Below are 20598 nucleotides of genomic sequence, written 5' to 3'. Positions count from 1 at the left end.
TCCTTATCTCCAAAAATGACTAAGGTCTTTTGAAATATAAAATATATTCACCATCATTCTTCCTTGTTGCAGGGAATGACACTGTTCCTTTGAGTAATGGTGCCCGATCATTTCCTTGTATGCACCGCAGCATTTTTGTTCTTTGTGTAATGGTAAAAGGAAATATTTTACCTGTGATGATGGTGTGTTTACTTGATTACCCATCTGATTATCAGGGTTTGTGCCTGGCAAGGGGATGACCATTCACTCATCTCAAACAATGATACTACAATATGTTTCAGAACACAAGATTTGTTTTTGTTTTACCTGGCTGATTACTACAGTTATTTTTATTCAGTCACTTTGGTGCATTTTCAGAACTCAATGCTCAAACATCAAAACAGATCATCAAAATAGCCAATTTTAGCCTCTACACCTTAGGCAGTATTGCCTCCATGGCCTATCCTGCCATATGGGGGACAAAACATATTTGGTTTCTTGCACCTATGCAAGTCAACACATAGTGATATCAAGAATCAATGTACGGTTGAAGTCGGAAGTTTACATACACTTGAGGTTGGAGTCATTAAAACTCGTTTTTCAACCACTATAGTTTTGGCAAGTCGTTTAGGACATCTACTTTGTGCATGACACAAGTCATTTTTCCAACTATTGTTTACAGACAGATTATTTAACTTATAATTCACTATATCACAATTCCAGTCGGTCAGAAGTTTACATACACTAAGTTGACTGTGCCTTTTAACAGCTTGGAAAATTACAGAAAATTATGTCAATGCTTTAGAAGCTTCTGATAGGCTAATTGACATAATTTGATTCAATTGGAGGTGTACCTGTGAATATATTTCAAGGCCTACCTTCAAACTCAGTGCCTCTTTGGTGCGAAAAGTGAAAATTAATCCCAGAACAATAGTAAAGGATATAGTAATAGTAAAAGCCAACTGAGATTTATTCCTGATTATTATTTGACCATGCTTGTCATTTATGAACATTTTGAAAATCTTGGCTCTCTCTAATTTTCTCCTTCTCTCTTTCTTTCTCTCGGAGGACCTGGGCCCTAGGACCATGCGTCGGGACTGCCGCCCGTGGTGACTCCTTGCTGTCCCCAGTCCGCCTGGCCTTGCTGCTATTCCAGTTTCAGCTGTTCTGCCTGCGGTTATGGAACCGCCACCTGTCCCAGACCTGTTGTTTTTCAACTCTTGATGATCGGCTATGAAAAGCCAACTGAAAATTATTCATGATTATTATTTGACCATGCTTGTCACTTATGAACATTTTTGAACATCTTGGCATAGTTCTGTTATAATCTCCACCCGGCACAGCCAGAAGAGGACTGGCCACCCCTCATAGCCTGGTTCCTCTCTAGGTTTCTTCCTAGGTTTTGGCCTTTCTAGGGAGTTTTTCCTAGCCACCGTGCTTCTACACCTGCATTACTAGCTGTTTGGGGTTTTAGGCTGGGTGTCTGTACAGCACTTCGAGATATTAGCTGATGTACGAAGGGCTATATAAAATAAAATTGAATTGAATTGAACCTTGTTAGGATGCTGGAGTAAACAGGTACAAAAGTATCTATACCCACAGTAAAAACGAGTCCTATAACCTGAAAGGCCGCTCAGCAAGGAAGAAGCCACTGCTCCAAAACCGTCATAAAAAGCCAGACTATGGTTTGCAACTGCACATGGGGACAAAGATTGTACTTTTTGGAGAGATGTCCTCTGGTCTGATGAAATAAAAATGGAACTGTTTGGCCATAATGACCATCGTTATGTTTGGAGGAAAAAGGGGGAGGCTTGCAAGCTGAAGAACACCATCCCAACCATGAAGCACAGGGGTGGCAGCATCATGTTGTGGGGGTGCTTTGCTACAGGAGCGACTGGTGCACTTCACAGAATAGATGGCATCATGAGGAAGGACAAATATGTGGATATATTGAAGCAACATCTCAAGTCATCAGTCAGGAAGTTAAAGCTTGGTCACAAATGGGTCTTCCAAATGGACAAAGACCCCAAGCATACTTCCAAAGTTGTGGCAAAATGGCTTAAGGGCAACAATGTAAAGGTTTTGGAGTGGCCATCACAAAGCCCTGACCTAAATCCTATAGAAAATGTGTGGGCAGACCTGAAAAAGCATGTGCGAGCAAGGAGGCCTACAAACCTGACTCAGTTACACCAGCTCTGTCAGGAGGAATGGGCCAAAATTCACCCAGCTTATTGTGGGATGCTTGTGGAAGGCTACCCGAAACGTTTGACCCAAGTTAAACAATTTAAAGGCAATGCTACCAAATACTAATTGAGTGTATGTAAACTTCTGACCCACTGGGAATGTGATGAAAGAAATATAAGCTGAAATAAATAATTCTCTACTATTATTCTGACATTTCACATTCCTAAAATAAAGTGGTGATCCTAACTGACCTAAGACAGGGAATTTTTACTAGGATTAAATGTCAGGAATTGTGAAAAACTGAGTTTAAATGTATTTAGCTAAGGTCTATGTAAACTTCCGACTTCAACTGTGTATACCTTGAACCCTATACTAAAGGTAGTATATGGCCCAAGAAGTGGGTCATTAGTGAGATGACAGTCATATTTCTTGGCTGCTTCTCTTTCATTATTTAATTATTTTATTTAGATAGGAGTGATTATAGCCCTTTCGCTTCACCACTTCCTCTCTGCTGAAACTATGTCATCAAAACAGTGCCCCTCTGTATGTAACCCCTGTTTCTGATGCTGTCTGGACAGAAATAGTATGACATTACATAGTCTTTTGGTCCAGACAGCATCAGATACATGGTCTACACCTATTGAGACAGAGGGGGCATTGTTTCACTGTCCAGACAGCATCAGATACATGGTCTACACCTACTGAGACAGAGGGGGTGCTGTTTCACTGTCCAGACAGCATCAGATACATGGTCTACACCTACTGAGACAGAGGGGGTGCTGTTTCACTGTCCAGAAAGCATCAGATACATGGTCTACACCTACTGAGACAGAGGGGGTGCTGTTTCACTGTCCAGACAGCATCAGATACATGGTCTACACATACTGAGACAGAGGGGGCGCTGTTTCACTGTCCAGACAGCATCAGATACATGGTCTACACCTACTGAGACAGAGGGGCACTGTTTCACTGTCCAGACAGCATCAGATACATGGTCTACACATACTGAGACAGAGGGGTGCTGTTTCACTGTCCAGACAGCATCAGATACATGGTCTACACATACTGAGACAGAGGGGGCGCTGTTTCACTGTCCAGACAGCATCAGATACATGGTCTACACCTACTGAGACAGAGGGGGTGCTGTTTCACTGTCCAGACAGCATCAGATACCTGGTCTACACATCCTGAGACAGAGAGGTGCTGTTTCACTGTCCAGACAGCATCAGATACATGGTCTACACATCCTGAGACAGAGAGGTGCTGTTTCACTGTCCAGACAGCATCAGATACCTGGTCTACACAAACTGAGACAGAGAGGTGCTGTTTCACTGTCCAGACAGCATCAGATACATGGTCTACACATACTGAGACAGAGAGGTGCTGTTTCACTGTCCAGACAGCATCAGATACCTGGTCTACACAAACTGAGACAGAGAGGTGCTGTTTCACTGTCCAGACAGCATCAGATACATGGTCTACACATACTGAGACAGAGGGGTGCTGTTTCACTGTCCAGACAGCATCAGATACATGGTCTACACATACTGAGACAGAGGGGATGCTGTTTCACTGTCCAGACAGCATCAGATACATGGTCTACACATCCTGAGACAGAGAGGTGTTGTTTCACTGTCCAGACAGCATCAGATACCTGGTCTACACATCCTGAGACAGAGAGGTGCTGTTTCACTGTCCAGACAGCATCAGATACCTGGTCTACACCTACTGAGACAGAGGGGGTGCTGTTTCACTGTCCAGACAGCATCAGATACATGGTCTACACCTACTGAGACAGAGAGGTGCTGTTTCACTGTCCAGACAGCATCAGATACCTGGTCTACACCTACTGAGACAGAGGGGGTGCTGTTTCACTGTCCAGACAGCATCAGATACATGGTCTACACCTACTGAGACAGAGGGGCACTGTTTCACTGTCCAGACAGCATCAGATACATGGTCTACACCTACTGAGACAGAGGGGGTGCTGTTTCACTGTCCAGACAGCATCAGATACATGGTCTACACCTACTGAGACAGAGAGGTGTTGTTTCACTGTCCAGACAGCATCAGATACATGGTCTACACCTACTGAGACAGAGAGGTGCTGTTTCACTGTCCAGACAGCATCAGATACATGGTCTACACCTACTGAGACAGAGAGGTGCTGTTTCACTGTCCAGACAGCATCAGATACATGGTCTACACCTACTGAGACAGAGGGACACTGTTTCGCTTGCTTAGATGCCATTTCGCCCCCACCTACATATTACCTCAACTAGCCTGTACCCCATCACACAATTTCTCTGAGATTGATGCGTCTTTTTGTCGGCGCGCGTCTCAGTCAAATAAATGATCAATATTTTATTTAAACAGGCAAAGATGTGCGGTAGCATGGGCCAGGCCCCCAAATAGCCTCCAATAACAGTAGATCTGGCTACATCATGGCCTGGTAGAGAAACTGCTCTGTTCACGACCACAAGGCCCTTCAGTGGGCAGCCTGCAGCGGGTGGTGAAGACAGCCCAGCCGTGCTCCCACCCATACAGGACATGTCCTCAAAGCGGTGCTTGAGGAAGACCTGCTGTAGTGGAGCGGGTCGAGAGCTTCAAGTTCCTTGGCGTCCACATCACCAACGAACTATCATGGTCCAAACATACCAAGACAGTTGTGAAGAGGGCACAACAAAACCTTTTCCCCCTCAGGAGACTGAAAAGATTTGGCATGGGTCCCCAGATCCTCAAAAGGTTCTACAGCTGCACCATCGATTGCACCCTGACCGGTTGCATCACCGCCTGGTATGGCAACTGCTTGGCATCTGACCGTAAGGCGCTACAGAGGGTAGTCCGAACGGCCCAGTACATCACTGGGGCCAAGCTTCCTACCATCCAGGACCTATATAATAGGCGGTGTCAGAGGAAAGCCCATAAAATTGTCAGAGACTCCAGTCACCCAAGTTATAGACTGTTTTCTCTGCTACCGCACGGCAAGCGGTACCGGAGCGTCAAGTCCAGGACCAAAAGGCTCCTCAACAGCTTCTATCCCAAAGCCATAAGACTGCTGAACAGTTCATAAAATCGCCACCGGACAATTTACATTGACCCCCTCCCTTTTGTACACTGCTGCTACTCGCTGTTTGTTTGTTACCTATGCATAGTCATTTCGCCCCCACCTACATATTACCTCAACTAGCCTGTACCCCATCACACTGACTAGGTACTGGTGCCCCCTGTATATAGCCTCATTATTGTTATTCTTATTGAGTTATTTTGTATTATTACTTTTTATTTGATTCTATTTGGTAAATATTTTCTTCTTCTTGAACTGCACTGTTGGTTAAGGGCTTGTAAGTAAGCATTTCACAGTAAAGTCTACATTTATTGTAAACGGCACATGTGACAAATAAAGTTTGATTTGATTTAACCAAACTGCTCAACACTGATAAGTACTTAAACTTTGCACTATACAGATTTGTTTATCTACATAGTTTGATAACTGCTGAACACTAAAATTCTATATTTTAGAACACGAATGAATCAACTGACATCAATTTACACTGGAAGGTAAAACCAAATCATGTATGGATGTGGCTGTAAATACTACATCATCGTCCATCAGCCAGTGTGCTTCAAAAGGACAAAGTAGAAAGACTGCCATGTGCTACCATTAGAGTGTAGTGTACAATGCACTGCTCAAATACAGGTTGTATATAACAATTTATAAACTGGGTGGTTCGATCGCTGAATGCTGATTGGCTGACATACTGTGGTATATCAGACCCGTATTCCACTTACGTTGGTAACCAGTTTATAATAACAATAAGGCACCTCCGGGGTTTGTAGTGTATGGCCAATATACCACGGCTAAGGGCTGTATCCAGGCACTCCGCGTCGAGCATAAGAACATCCCTTAGCTGTGGTATATTGGCAATATACCACAACCCCTTGTGCCTTATTAATTAATATTCCGCTCATCTGAATTTAATTTATACAGTAAGCCGATGAATTTTGGCAATCAGAGAGACGTGATACTGTATCAGTTGACAAGTCACATAGAAAATGTGATCATTTACAATGTTGCATGGGGCAGAAATGGAATACACACATTGTGCTAGCTAGACCAATATGTTTGTACAGTATACTGTCTTTAAAATACTCAAATTTCTGATTATTTGTTATGAATTTAAGAAGGGGGCCTTATAAATGCTATCCGTTTTGAGTTTTGTACTAAGGGCTTTGAAAATACACCACTTGCATGTGAAAAATGTGCCAGTGAATCTACTTTTCTGATAAACTCTTCACCTTTCTTCTTGCACAACAAGATTAAATATATATCGGTGATACTATCAAGAGCAGTGTGCAGTTTCCTTTTTCCTTCTTCTTGCAGAACAAGGAAATGTACCAAGGTTACACAATGGGGAAGTTTATAGCTTTGAATGAAAATGAATGGAGAAGGCATGTAATGAATAACCAGCCAGCAAATACTACAGAGATACACTACATGACCAAAAGTATGTGGACACCTGTTTGTCAAACATCTCATTCCAAAATCATGGGCATTATTATGGAGTTGTTCCACCCTTTGCTGCTATAACAGCCTCCACTCTTCTGGGAAGGCTTTACACTAGATGTTGGAACATTGTTGCGGGGACTTGCTTCCATTCAGCCACAAGGGCATTAGTGAGGTTGGGCACTGATGTTGGGCGATTGGGCCTGGCTCACAGTCAACGTTCCAAATCATCCCAAAGGTGTTCGATGGGAATGAGGTCAGGGCTCTGTGCAGGCCAGTCAAGTTCTTCTACACCGATCTTAACAAACCATTTCTGTATGGACCTCGCTTTGTGCATGGGGGCATTGTCATGCTGAAACAGGAAAGAGCCTTCCCCAAACTGTTGTCACAAAGTTGGAAGCACAGAATCGTCAGTCCAACGGCGACAAGCTTTATTCCACTCCAGCTGACGCATTGAGCATGGTGATCTTAGGCTTGTGTGTTGCTGCTCGGCCATGGAAACCTATTTCATAAAGCTCCTGACGAACTGTTATTGCGCTGACGTTGCTTCCAGAGGCAGTTTGGAACTCGGTATTGAGTGTTGCAACTGTGGACTGACAATTTTTACACGCTTCAGCACTCGGCGGTCCCATTTTGTATGACAGGGTGAAGTTGAATCTGGTAAAGAAAAGAGCCCACCTTGCTTGGCGCGGGTTCAGTCGCCTCGCTGTCCGTATGTACTCCAGGTTCCCATGGTCGGTTTCAAAGAGAAACGGGTCCGTGGAGCCCTCCAGCCAGTGTCTCCACTCATCTAATGCTAACTTCACCACCAGGAGCTCCCGGTCGCCAACATCATAGCTCCTTTCTACAGGATGCAGCTTTTTAGAGCAGTAATACAATCAAGGCACGGCATTGGACAGGCAGAGCTCTGCAGTGCTGATTTATGACATCTGAATGTGCATCAGGTGGCAACAAGATCATATTATACAGCAATGTCATCAGGTAACATGAATACAAAGACAGCGGGAGGTGGTTAGAATAGGATTTGAGGCCAAAAGCCTGATTCATTACGTAGAATAGAAGAGCATACTACACTCGCAGTGCGCTCTGTTTACAAACACTGATAAAACAAACACACAAACACTGGTGTGCTTTAAAGCCAGTGCTGCTTTCACAACAGCTAAGTGGGTGTGACACCTACTCCTGTTGCTTGCTGCACTGCTGCTTGGATTCCACCTGGCGATCTGTTCACCGTCTGCCCTGGCCTGTCTCCCCCTGTCTGGTACAGGTACCCCACCACACTCAACCCTTTCTCCCGATCGTTCGCTCGCCTCCAGCACACACACACTGTTGGGGCGAGTGACTCTGAACTTATAATGGCTAGCCCCAAGTCATTATATATTTCGTTTTTTCTTGTGCATTTTACTATTTTGCTATTTGCCTCATGACTCTTGCATACTTTGTTGACTACAAACTTTCTTTACCCAACCGTAGGACAGACTATGTTTGTTCCCACACTCGGGACTCTGACTCTCTATTGGTTACAGACTTTTGGCCTCAAATCCTATTCTAACCACCTCCCGCTGTCTTTGTATTCATGTTACCTGATGACATTGCTGTATAATATGATCTTGTTGCCACCTGATGCACATTCAGATGTCATAAATCAGCACTGCAGAGCTCTGCCTGTCCAATGCCGTGCCTTGATTGTATTACTGCTCTAAAAAGCTGCATCCTGTAGAAAGGAGCTATGATGTTGGCGACCGGGAGCTCCTGGTGGTGAAGTTAGCATTAGATGAGTGGAGACACTGGCTGGAGGGCTCCACGGACCCGTTTCTCTTTGAAACCGACCATGGGAACCTGGAGTACATACGGACAGCGAGGCGACTGAACCCGCGCCAAGCAAGGTGGGCTCTTTTCTTTACCAGATTCAACTTCACCCTGTCATACAAAATGGGACCGCCGAGTGCTGAAGCGTGTAAAAATTGTCAGTCCACAGTTGCAACACTCAATACCGAGTTCCAAACTGCCTCTGGAAGCAACGTCAGCGCAATAACTGTTCGTCAGGAGCTTTATGAAATAGGTTTCCATGGCCGAGCAGCAACACACAAGCCTAAGATCACCATGCTCAATGCGTCAGCTGGAGTGGAATAAAGCTTGTCGCCGTTGGACTGACGATTCTGTGCTTCCAACTTTGTGACAACAGTTTGGGGAAGGCTCTTTCCTGTTTCAGCATGACAATGCCCCCATGCACAAAGCGAGGTCCATACAGAAATGGTTTGTTAAGATCGGTGTAGAAGTACTTGACTGGCCTGCACAGAGCCCTGACCTCATTCCCATCGAACACCTTTGGGATGATTTGGAACGTTGACTGTGAGCCAGGCCCAATCGCCCAACATCAGTGCCCAACCTCACTAATGCCCTTGTGGCTGAATGGAAGCAAGTCCCCGCAACAATGTTCCAACATCTAGTGTAAAGCCTTCCCAGAAGAGTGGAGGCTGTTATAGCAGCAAAGGGTGGAACAACTCCATATTAATGCCCATGATTTTGGAATGAGATGTTTGACAAACAGGTGTCCACATACCTTTGGTCATGTAGTGTATCTCTGTAGTATTTGCTGGCTGGTTATTCATTACATGCCTTCTCCATTCATTTTCATTCAAAGCTATAAACTTCCCCATTGTGTAACCTTGGTACATTTCCTTGTTCTGCAAGAAGAAGGAAAAAGGAAACTGCACACTGCTCTTGATAGTATCACCGATATATATTTAATCTTGTTGTGCAAGAAGAAAGGTGAAGAGTTTATCAGAAAAGTAGATTCACTGGCACATTTTTCACATGCAAGTGGTGTATTTTCAAAGCTCTTAGTACAAAACTCAAAACGGATAGCACTTATAAGGCCCCCATCTTAAATTCATAACAAATAATCAGAAATGGGAGTATTTTAAAGACAGTATACTGTACAAACATATTGGTCTAGCTAGCACAATGTGTGTATTCCATTTCTGCCCCATGCAACATTGTAAATGATCACATTTTCTATGTGACTTGTCAACTGATACAGTATCACGTCTCTCTGCTTGCCAAAATTCATCGGCTTGCTGTGTATAAATTAAATTCAGATGAGCGGAATATTAATTAATAAGGCACAAGGGGTTGTGGTATATTGCCAATATACCACAGCTAAGGGATGTTCTTATGCTCGACGCGGAGTGCCTGGATACAGCCCTTAGCCATGGTATATTGGCCATACACTACAAACCCCGGAGGTGCCTTATTGTTATTATAAACTGGTTACCAACGTAAGTGGAATACGGGTCTGATATACCACAGTATGTCAGCCAATCAGCATTCAGTGCTCGACAACCCAGTTTATAAATTCTTATATACAACCTGTATTTGAGCAGTGCATTGTACACTACACTCTAATGGTAGCACATGGCAGTCTTTCTACTTTGTCCTTTTGAAGCACACTGGCTGATGGACGATGATGTAGTATTTACAGCCACATCCATACATGATTTGGTTTTACCTTCCAGTGTAAATTGATGTCAGTTGATTCATTCGTGTTTTAAAATATAGAATTTTAGTGTTCAGCAGTTATCAAACTATGTAGATAAACAAATCTGTATAGTGCAAAGTTTAAGTACTTATCAGTGTTGAGCAGTTTGGTTAAATCAAATCAAACTTTATTTGTCACATGCGCCGAATACAATAAATGTAGACTTTACTGTGAAATGCTTACTTACAAGCCCTTAACCAACAGTGCAGTTCAAGAAGAAGAAAATATTTACCAAATAGAATCAAATAAAAAGTAATAATACAAAATAACTCAATAAGAATAACAATAATGAGGCTATATACAGGGGGCACCAGTACCTAGTCAGTGTGATGGGGTACAGGCTAGTTGAGGTAATATGTAGGTGGGGGCGAAATGACTATGCATAGGTAACAAACAAACAGCGAGTAGCAGCAGTGTACAAAAGGGAGGGGGTCAATGTAAATTGTCTGGTGGCGATTTTATGAACTGTTCAGCAGTCTTATGGCTTTGGGGTAGAAGCTGTTGAGGAACCTTTTGGTCCTGGACTTGACGCTCCGGTACCGCTTGCCGTGCGGTAGCAGAGAAAACAGTCTATAACTTGGGTGACTGGAGTCTCTGACAATTTTATGGGCTTTCCTCTGACACCGCCTATTATATAGGTCCTGGATGGTAGGAAGCTTGGCCCCAGTGATGTACTGGGCCGTTCGGACTACCCTCTGTAGCGCCTTACGGTCAGATGCCGAGCAGTTGCCATACCAGGCGGTGATGCAACCGGTCAGGGTGCAATCGATGGTGCAGCTGTAGAACCTTTTGAGGATCTGGGGACCCATGATAAATCTTTTCATTCTCCTGAGGGGGAAAAGGTTTTGTTGTGCCCTCTTCACAACTGTCTTGGTATGTTTGGACCATGATAGTTCGTTGGTGATGTGGACGCCAAGGAACTTGAAGCTCTCGACCCGCTCCACTACAGCCCCGCCGATGTTAATGGGGGCCTGTTCGGCCCGCCTTTTCCTGTAGTCCACAATCAGCTCCTTTGTCTTGCTCACATTGAGGGAGAGGTTGTTGTCCTTGCACCACACTGCCAGTTCTCTGACCTCCTCCCTATAGGCCATATCATCGTTGTCGGTGATCAGCGGTGATCTGACGGGCCGCCCCCCAGGTGGTAAGAGTAGGCAACAACACGTCTGCCACGCTGATCCTTAACACTGGGGCCCCTCAGGGGTGTGTACTTTGTTGTGTCATCAGCAAACTTAATGATGGTGTTGGAGTCGTGTTTGGCCACGCAGTCGTGGGTGAACAAGGAATACAGGAGGGGACTAAGTACACACCCCTGAGGGGCCCCAGTGTTAAGGATCAGCGTGGCAGACGTGTTGTTGCCTACTCTTACCACCTGGGGGCGGCCCGTCAGTAAGTCCAGGATCGAGTTGCAGAGAGAGGTGTTTAGTCCCAGAGTCCTTAGCTTAGTGATGAGCTTCGTGGGCACTATGGTGTTGAACGCTGATCTGTAGTCAATGAACAGCATTCTAACATAGGTGTTCCTTTTGTCCAGGTGAGAAAGGGCAGTGTGGAGTGCGATTGAGATTGCGTCATCTGTGGATCTGTTGGGGCGGCATGCAAATTGGAGTGGGTCTAGGGTGTCTGGGAGGATGCTGTTGATGTGAGCCAGCACTTCATGGCTACCGACATGAGTGTCACGGGGCAGTAATCATTTAGGCAGGTTACCTTCGCTTCCTTGGGCACAGGGAGTATGGTGGTCTGCTTGAAACATGTAGGTATTACAGACTCGGTCAGGGAGACGTTGAAAATGTCAGTGAAGACACTTGCCAGTTGGTCTGCACATGCTTTGAGTACACGTCCTGGTAATCCGTCTGGCCCAGCGGCTTTGTGAATGTTGACCTGTTTAAAGGTTTTGTTCACATCTGCTACCGAGAGCGTTATCACACAGCCATCCAGAACAGCTGGTGCTCTCGTCCATGCTTCAGTGTTGCTTGCTTCGAATCGAGCATAAAATGCATTTAGAGGTGAAGGACACTGAGCCACCTGCATTGCTTGCTGTTTGGGGTTTTAGGCTGGGTTTCTGTACAGCACTTTGTGACATCAGCTGATGTAGAATGGGCTTTATAAATACATTTGATTGATTGATCGGTGTAAAGTACTTAAGTAAAAATATTTTACAGTTCTACTAAAGTTGTTTTTTGTATTTTCAACACATGCAATTGCACCAACATGCAAATTCACTGCACACAGGGGGCATAATAGCCTACACACAATGGTAAAGTCATATAACCTGTCGCTTTGAGCTACACCGTCTGCAATCCCTGTTCTCTTTTCTCAATCCCTTCATTCAAAGACTCAATCATGGACACTCTTACTGACAGTTGTGGCTGGTTTGTATGATGTATCGTTGTCTCTACCTTCTTGACCTTTGTGCTGCCCAATAATGTTTGTACCATGTTTTGTGCTGCTACCATGTTGTTGTCATGTTGAGTTGCCACCATGCTGTGTTGCTGCCTTGTTATGTTGTTGTCTTAGGTCTCTCTGTTGTGATGTGTATTTTGTCCTATATTTATATTGTATTTAAAAATACAAATAAATTAATCCCATGCCCGCGTCCCCGCAGGAGGCCTTTTGCCTTTCGGTAGGCCATCATTTTAAATGAGAATTTGTTCTTAACTGACTTGCCTAGTTAAAAAAGGTTTACTAAAATAAATGTAAAAAAAACATCCCTGGCCATCCTTACTGCCTCTGATCTGGAGGATTCACGAAACGCACATGCTTTGTTTGTAAATGATGTCTGAATGTTGGAGTTTGCCCGTAGCTTCCCCCCCCCCAAAAATGGTGCCATCTGGTTTGCTTAATTTAAGGAATTTAAAATTATTTATACTTTTACTTTTGATACTTAAGTACATTTAAAACCAAATACTTTTAGAATTTTACTCAAGTAGTATTTTACTGGGTGACTTTCACTTTTGAGTAATTTTCTTTTAAGGTATCTTTATTTTTACTCACGTATGAAAATGTGGTACTTTTTCCACCACTGACAAAAACACAAAATTCAATGTCAGAGTAGATTCCTGTGTAGATGTTGTGGGCGTAGTCCAGTCGCATGTTTTAGCAGCAAATAAAATTACTTTACCACCTCTGTGTTTTTCAAGCTTGAATTGCACAGTGTTACTGCATTTCTTTAAACTGTGGACCCCAAAATATCGACATAACAAGGCAACTTGAATTTTATGTCGAGCTATGGGAATATTTTATACGTTCATCACAATCATTCAAATGTATGATAATTGTTATCTTATCTGCTATAGCGGTCAACTAGAGTGGAAAACAGCTAACCGATTACGTTAGCTAGCTGCTGCCGAGGCCGCGACATTTAGTTTTCCAAGCTTGTTTTTGGGTTAACTACTGAAAATATGTTTAAGAATTTAGCTAGATAGCTATAGCTTAGCTATGTTATTTATTTATCGCTGGTTTAGCTAATGCAAGTAAGTTAGCTAACTAGTTTGACACTAAGTATTAGTCAGCATTAATGTTAACTTCTTCTACTACTACTAGTCGACGAGTTCCAACAGATGATAAACGGGCTAGCAAGTTGTTTTCTTGCAAGGTTAACCTAACAAGGTAGGTATTTAGTTTAGTTTCTACTTTTTTCCTAATGATGCACAGGTAAAGCTTAAAAAACGTTTGACAGGTTAGGAAATTATGCTAGCTGTCTTGTACAGTAGTAGCCATTCAGTTGGTGTGGACGGGGTATCAAAACAGAAAGGTTACAAGGGTTGTTATTGTTTTGATGCGCAATATGTCAATGTCAGTCAACATCACATTTACATATTGACCAGAGGGGGGATTGCACTCCCCTTTGATGCATAAAAGCCTACAAATTATTTTGCTAGAATATAATGTCGTTCTAGTTAAGTCTCAGAAATCCCAGACCGATAATTGGGATGGGCTCATTGTAATGGCTGGAATGGAATACATAGAATGGAGTCAAACATGTTGTTTCCATCTGTTTGATTTGTTTAATTCCTTTCAATGTATTCCATTCCAGCTATTACAATGAGCCAGTCCTCCGATATATCATCCCACCAGCCTCCTCCGGCTGGAACGTTGGTACATTCTGGAAGGCAACCCGTCTGTCTAGACTAGAGAGACTAGTCCTAGCTCAAACCAATCTTCCAAGTGAACACCTGTAATTCTTTACCATTATCAATACCAACACAGTTTTTTTATTTTTCAGATCTGAAACTCCAACTTGGCCAGCCAGGTGTTGTAGACTGTGGTGTCAGTGCACCCCTGCCTGTGGTCTTCAGCTCCACATGAGTTCTACTATGTGGTACATCATGCAATCTATTCAGAGTAAATATTCCCTGTATGAGAGGCTCATCCGCACCATCGCTGCAATTCGCTCTTTCCCACACGACAATGTGGAGCATCTCATTCGAAGTGTAGGTCGGCTTATCTTTGAACTGTAGAGATGAAAGGTTAACACTCACACCACTGTACTTATTTCATCGGTGGTGCCCTAGAGCTTACCTTATTGTAGAAAAGATAACTCCTTCAACCTCACACATTATCTCTGCGTGTTGGTAATTTTGTCAACACTTCCTAGTTCTAAAGCTATCTTTCAACTCTGCCACAATTCTGATTGTCTGATGTTATTGAATATGACTTCTTGTTTATGGTGTCTGTTATCTGTCGACAATTACATCAATGCCTCTACTATCAGGGAGCTGATGTGAACCGCATGCATGGCACTCTAAAGCTCTTGCACTGTGCCTGTATGGTGGCATGGTGGCTGATGCGGACTGTGTCGAGCTGTTGTTGGAGAAAGGAGCAGAGGTGTGTGTTTTTAACTCTCTCATCCATCTGAAATGAGCTAGCTACCAATTGAGCACTACTTTGTAATGTTTTGTTTTTGTTAATAAATTAGATCCTGAAGTAATATCCTGGTATTTGTGTACATACTGCAGGCCTCTGAAAATCTAACCTGCTCCTCCCACTTGGATCCCTCCTCGGAATTACAGCACATAATAGTGAATCTAATAGTGAATCTATAATAGCTGCTGTTTGTTACTATGTAATGCCTCCAATTGTAAAATAAACCATTCTCTCTGCCATTCTCTAAAGGACTAATAACGTTGTTTTAGTCTACCTGTCTTCTTAGGTGAATGGCCTAGATGGCTACAAGTGCACGGCGTTGCACCATGCAGCAGAAAAGGACCAGGTTTGCTTGGAATTCCTCCTTGAGTACGGGGCCCAGCTCGACGTCTTGGACGGCAACAAGGACACCCACGCTACACTGGACCGCCTTCAAGGACAACCCCGAGTGTGTCAGGGCTCTGCTGGAGAGCGGTGCCGGCCCCAACGCACGTGATTACAACAATGCCACTCCGTTAAGCTGGGCTGCCATGGAGGGCAACCTAGAGACTGTAAGGGTTCTGTTAGAATATGGAGCCCAGATCCATGTTACTAACCTAAAGGGCCAGACGCCCATCTCTCGCCTGGTGGCCCTACTGGCCCGGGGCCTGGGGGCGGAGCAAGAGGAGGAGTGTCTGGAGCTGCTGTGCAGGGCGGAAGGGAGGTTTGAGATCCGCCAGGCCGACGGTACCTTACCCAGTAAGGATCCCCAGCTCACTTTTTGTTATACCACTCCACATTTTGTTGTGTTGCAGCCTGACTTGTTTTTTTTCTTATCACCCATCTACACACTACCCCATAATGGGCTCCCTAGTGGCACAGCGGTCTAAGGCACTGCATCTCAGTGCTTGAGGCGTCACTACAGACACCCTGGTTCGAATCCAGGCTGAAATATCAAATTTACATAAGTATTCACACCCCTGAGTCAATACTTTGTAGAAGTGATTACAGCTGTGAGTCTTTCTGGGTAGGTCTCTAAGAGCATTCCACACTTGAAAATTCTTCAAGCTCTTTAAAGTTAGTTGTTGATCATTGCTAGAAAACCATTTTCAGGTCTTGCCATAGATTTTGAAGTAGATTTAAATCAAAACTGTAACTCAGCCACTAAGAAACATTCACTGTCTTCTTGATAAGCAACTCCAGTGTCGACTTGGTCTTTTGTTTTAGGTTATTGTCCTGCTGAAAGGTGAATTCATCTCCCAGTGTCTGGTGGAGAGCAGACTGAAGCAGGTTTTCCTCTAGAATTTTGCCTGTGCTTAGCTCTATTCCGTTTATTTTTTATCCTGAAAAACTCCCATGTCCTTAACGATTACAAGCATACCCATAACATGATGCAGCCACCACTATGCTTGAAAATATGGACAGTGGTACTCACTATTGTGTTGTGTTGTATTTGCCCCAAACATAACACTTTGTATTCAGGACAAAAAGTGAATTGCTTGGCCACATTTCTTGCTGTATTATTTTAGTGCCTTACTGCATACAGGATGCATGTTTTGGAATATGTTTTATTCTATACAGGCTTCCTCCTTTTTACTATGTCAATTAGGTTAGTATTGTGGAGTAACTACAATGTTGTTGATCCATCCTCAGTTTTCTCCTATCACAGCCATTCAACTCTGTAACTGTTTTAAAGTCACCATTGGCCTCAATGTGAAATCCCTGAGCAGTTTCCTTCATCTCCGGCAACTGAGTTAGGAACGATTCCTGTATCTTTGTAGTGACTGGGTGTATTGATACACCATCCAAAGTGTAATTAATAACTTCACCATGCTCAAAGGGATATTCATTGTCTGCTTTTAACATTTTTAGAAAGTATCCCTTCTTTGAGAGGCATTGGAAAACCTCCCTGGCCTTTGTGGTTGATTCTGTGTTTGAAATTCATTGCTCGACTGAGGGACCTTACAGATGTGTGGGGTACAGAGATTAGTTAGTCATTAAACACTATTATTATCACACAGAGTCCATTCAACTTATGTGATTATGGGATTTTTTTTATTCCTGAACTTATTTAGGCTTGCCATAACAAAGGGTTTGAATACTTATTGACTCAACACAAAAATTTAGAAAAACATAATTCCACTTTGACATTATGGGGTATTGTTTGTAGGCTGTAACACAACAAAATGTGGAAAAAGTCAAGAAGTGTGAATACTTTCGGAAGACATGGTATGTGTCTGTTATACAAAATCATCTGTATATACCACTTCCTGTCAAGTTTCATAAGTGTGAAAATGTTGATTTGGTATTTGTGTGAGCTATACATGTTATTGAATGCAAATGGTACAGTTTATGCTCTTATTTTAGTTGAAGTATGCTGATCTACAGCCAGCTAATTAAGAATAAATAGATATTTTGGTTTCCATAAAGACTAGGTCAACTTTCATTTAAAAAATGTTTACATCAGTATTTTCAATGGTGCTTATTTGCAAAGAAAAATTTGCAAAGAAAAAGCCATATCTCAGACCGGCCAATAAAAGATTAAGATGGGCAAAAGAACACAGACACTGGACAGAGATATGGCTTTTTCTTTTCAACTCTGCCTAGAAGGACAGCATCCCGGAGTCTCCTCTTCACTGTTGATGTTGAGACTGGACAGAGGAACTCTGCCTAGAAGGACAGCATCCCAGAGTCGCCTCTTCACTGTTGACGTTGAGACTGGTGTTTTGCGGGTACTATTTATTGAAGCTGCCAGTTGAGGACGTGTGAGGCGTCTGTTTCTCAAACTAGACACGAATGTACTTGTCCTCTTGCACAGTTGTGGACAGAGGCCTCCCATTCTTCTTTCTCTTCTGGTTAGAGACAGTTTGCGCTGTTCTGTGAAGGGAGTAGTACACAGAGTTGTACGAGATCTTCAGTTTCTTGGCAATTTCTCGCATGGAATAGCCTTCATTTCTCAGAACAAGAATAGACTGACGAGTTTCAGAAGAAAGTTCTTTGTTTCTGGACATTTTGAGCCTGTAATCAAACCCATAAATGCTGATGCTCCAGATACTCAACTAGTCCTAAAGAAGGCCAGTTATTTTGCTTTAATCAGAACAACAGTTTTCAGCTGTTCTAACATAATTGCAAAAGGGTTTCTAATGATCAATTAGCCTTTTAAAATGATAAACTTGGATTAGCTAACACAACGTGCCATTGGAACACAGGAGTGATGGTTGCTGATAATGGGCTTCTGTACGCCTATGTAGATTTGCCATTAAAAATCTGCCGTTTTCCAGCTACAATAGTCATTTACAACATGAACAATGTCTACGCTGTATTTCTGATCAATTTAATGTTATTTTAATGGACCAAAAATATGCTTTTCTTTCAAAAACACGGACATTTCTAAGTGACCCCTAACTTTTGAACGGTAGTGTATATAACAGTGATAGTTAATTTGTTTGTCTCTTAACAAGGCTGTGTTCATACAGGCTGCCCAACTGATCTTTTTCCCCAATTATTGGCAAAGAGCCAATCTGATTGGTCTTGGTCAAAAGACCAATTGGTGAAAAAAAGTGTAAATGCAAAGTGCATTTTTCTGTCTAAATAATTTAAAAAAGAAAACGCCTTTTCTTATATTATACACTGGATTTGTTTTCTTCTTTTTGTTGTTGTTCGGTAGCGGCAGTCCACGCTCCTTCGTCGGTCATTTGTCAACAGTACTAGTCTTAGTAGGTGTGGGAACTAAGGATGGGATACTTGAATTAAGTGTTTGTCCTTCAACGAGAGACGACTTGTTTTCAGTTGAGAAATACTGCACCAAACATCTTAGTTAGATGCAAATTGCGTGACTAAGGCCTCTCAAAATTAAAGGTGCAATATGCGGAAAACGCTCCGCCATTTCTTGGTTGCTGAAATTCTAATATTTCAGGTTATTTGACAAAACAAGCAATGTATAGTGTAGGGAATCATTATACCATCTAAAGTGCTGTGATATTTTTTTCAATAACCCAAAATATTGTACTTTCAGCTGTTTTGAAGCTTGTGTACAAAACCGAAAGTAAAAGACGAAAAAACCCAACTTAAAAACAGGAAGCATAGAAGCTTCTTAGACTTGCTTTCAACGAGAATGACAGATCTATAACTCACATTTCAGCTAGCCCAAAAAGTTACATATAGCAGCTTTAAATGACAGATTTCTGGATTTATCTGAGATTAATTCAGACTATTTTGAGAAAGTGCATTGCTATGTTATTACTACGGCGTCTCGTGTGACAAACAATAATATTGCAGTTTTTTAAGTGAAGTTCTTTTAAGGGAATATGCGAGGCAAAAACATTTGCTTCGCCTTGCTGAGTTCTCCTAGGAGCAAACTGAAGCTAGTATGTGGGCACCTTGAGCCACCATGTAGTTTCATCTCATGCAATTTTGTAATTGTCCAGAAGGGGTCTCTAGCTTTCAACACACAAATCAGTCTTTGCTTCAATAGCAGGAGAGACTGTTCCGGATAGATCTATGTATAGTCAATCAAGAGGTGAAAAATAGGTTAATAATCCTCAGTAATGTTTTGTTATTGAAAAAATATCAAGACAAGAAAGAAAGGTTTAACAAAGTCTTAAGAAGTACATAATGTACTCACAAAATTAGTTTATACATTTTCTGTCCAAATACCACCCTATTTACAGAAGAATACAGTGTACTCTTGTTTATTTATTGACCCTTAATTTACCTGGTAAGATGACCGATAACATATTCTCTCATAGAGCAACGACACAAGGCAATGCAATGTCCCCTTCACTGGCACGGGACATTGGATCTCCTTAGACCAGAGGGCCCCCTACTGGACCTCCAACATCACTTCCAGCAGCATCTGGTGTCCCATTCATGGACTGACCAGTACTGACCTTAGCTTCAGCAGTGGGATGCAGGGTAGTATGCATCTGGCTGTGAATAATGTACAGATAGGTCTTGTATGCCATTGTGGTGTAGCACTACTGAAGGCTGACGGTTCATATATTGAACTGTTTATCTTAGTGTTTACAGTGGCTGCCACTCTAATATTTAACTTTATTGTCACAGTGTGAAAACACAGCTATTTGGACAATTTTAAAATCCCCTTTGTCTTAATTGGCTGCTTCCCCTTTGATTACATGTCAGCAGGTTCAAACGTACCACTCGATAATAATCCTTTGTTGAGTTACAAGTAGGTATTGTTTTTAGACATTTCCAATGCTTTATTTGAGCCCCATGTCTCGACACAGACAGGACGTTAGTTTCCCAGCGAGAGAAAACAAGGGGGAGAATTTCAGGAAGGAAAGTAAAGCAACACAGAAAAAAAGGCCCCCTGTCAGCTCTCTCTCACACTACTTCCTTAACTGGATCATACAGTAGTTTATACACTCCGTCTGTTCAATGTCTGGATTTTCTTGACTTAAAATGAGTTATATTGTACATTTTCAATCCTACTGTACATTACTATTACTGTCACGTTCTGACCATAGTTGTGTGTTTTGCTTGTTTTAGTGTTGGTCAGGACGTGAGCTGGGTGGGCATTCTATGTTGT

The 20598-nt window shown here is 42.7% G+C and overlaps 1 pseudogene; it reads left to right on the top strand.

Moving 5' to 3' along the window:
• The first annotated feature begins 14509 nt into the window (after nt 1–14509).
• LOC139556880 (ankyrin repeat and SOCS box protein 8-like) lies at nt 14510–15940 on the top strand (annotated as a pseudogene).
• The last annotated feature ends 4658 nt before the right edge of the window (nt 15941–20598 follow it).

Source organism: Salvelinus alpinus, chromosome 28, assembly GCF_045679555.1.
Source record: "Salvelinus alpinus chromosome 28, SLU_Salpinus.1, whole genome shotgun sequence".
NCBI lineage: Eukaryota > Metazoa > Chordata > Actinopteri > Salmoniformes > Salmonidae > Salvelinus > Salvelinus alpinus.
Note: the sequence above shows the minus strand (reverse complement) of the source record. Positions and strands in the feature narration are given on the sequence as shown.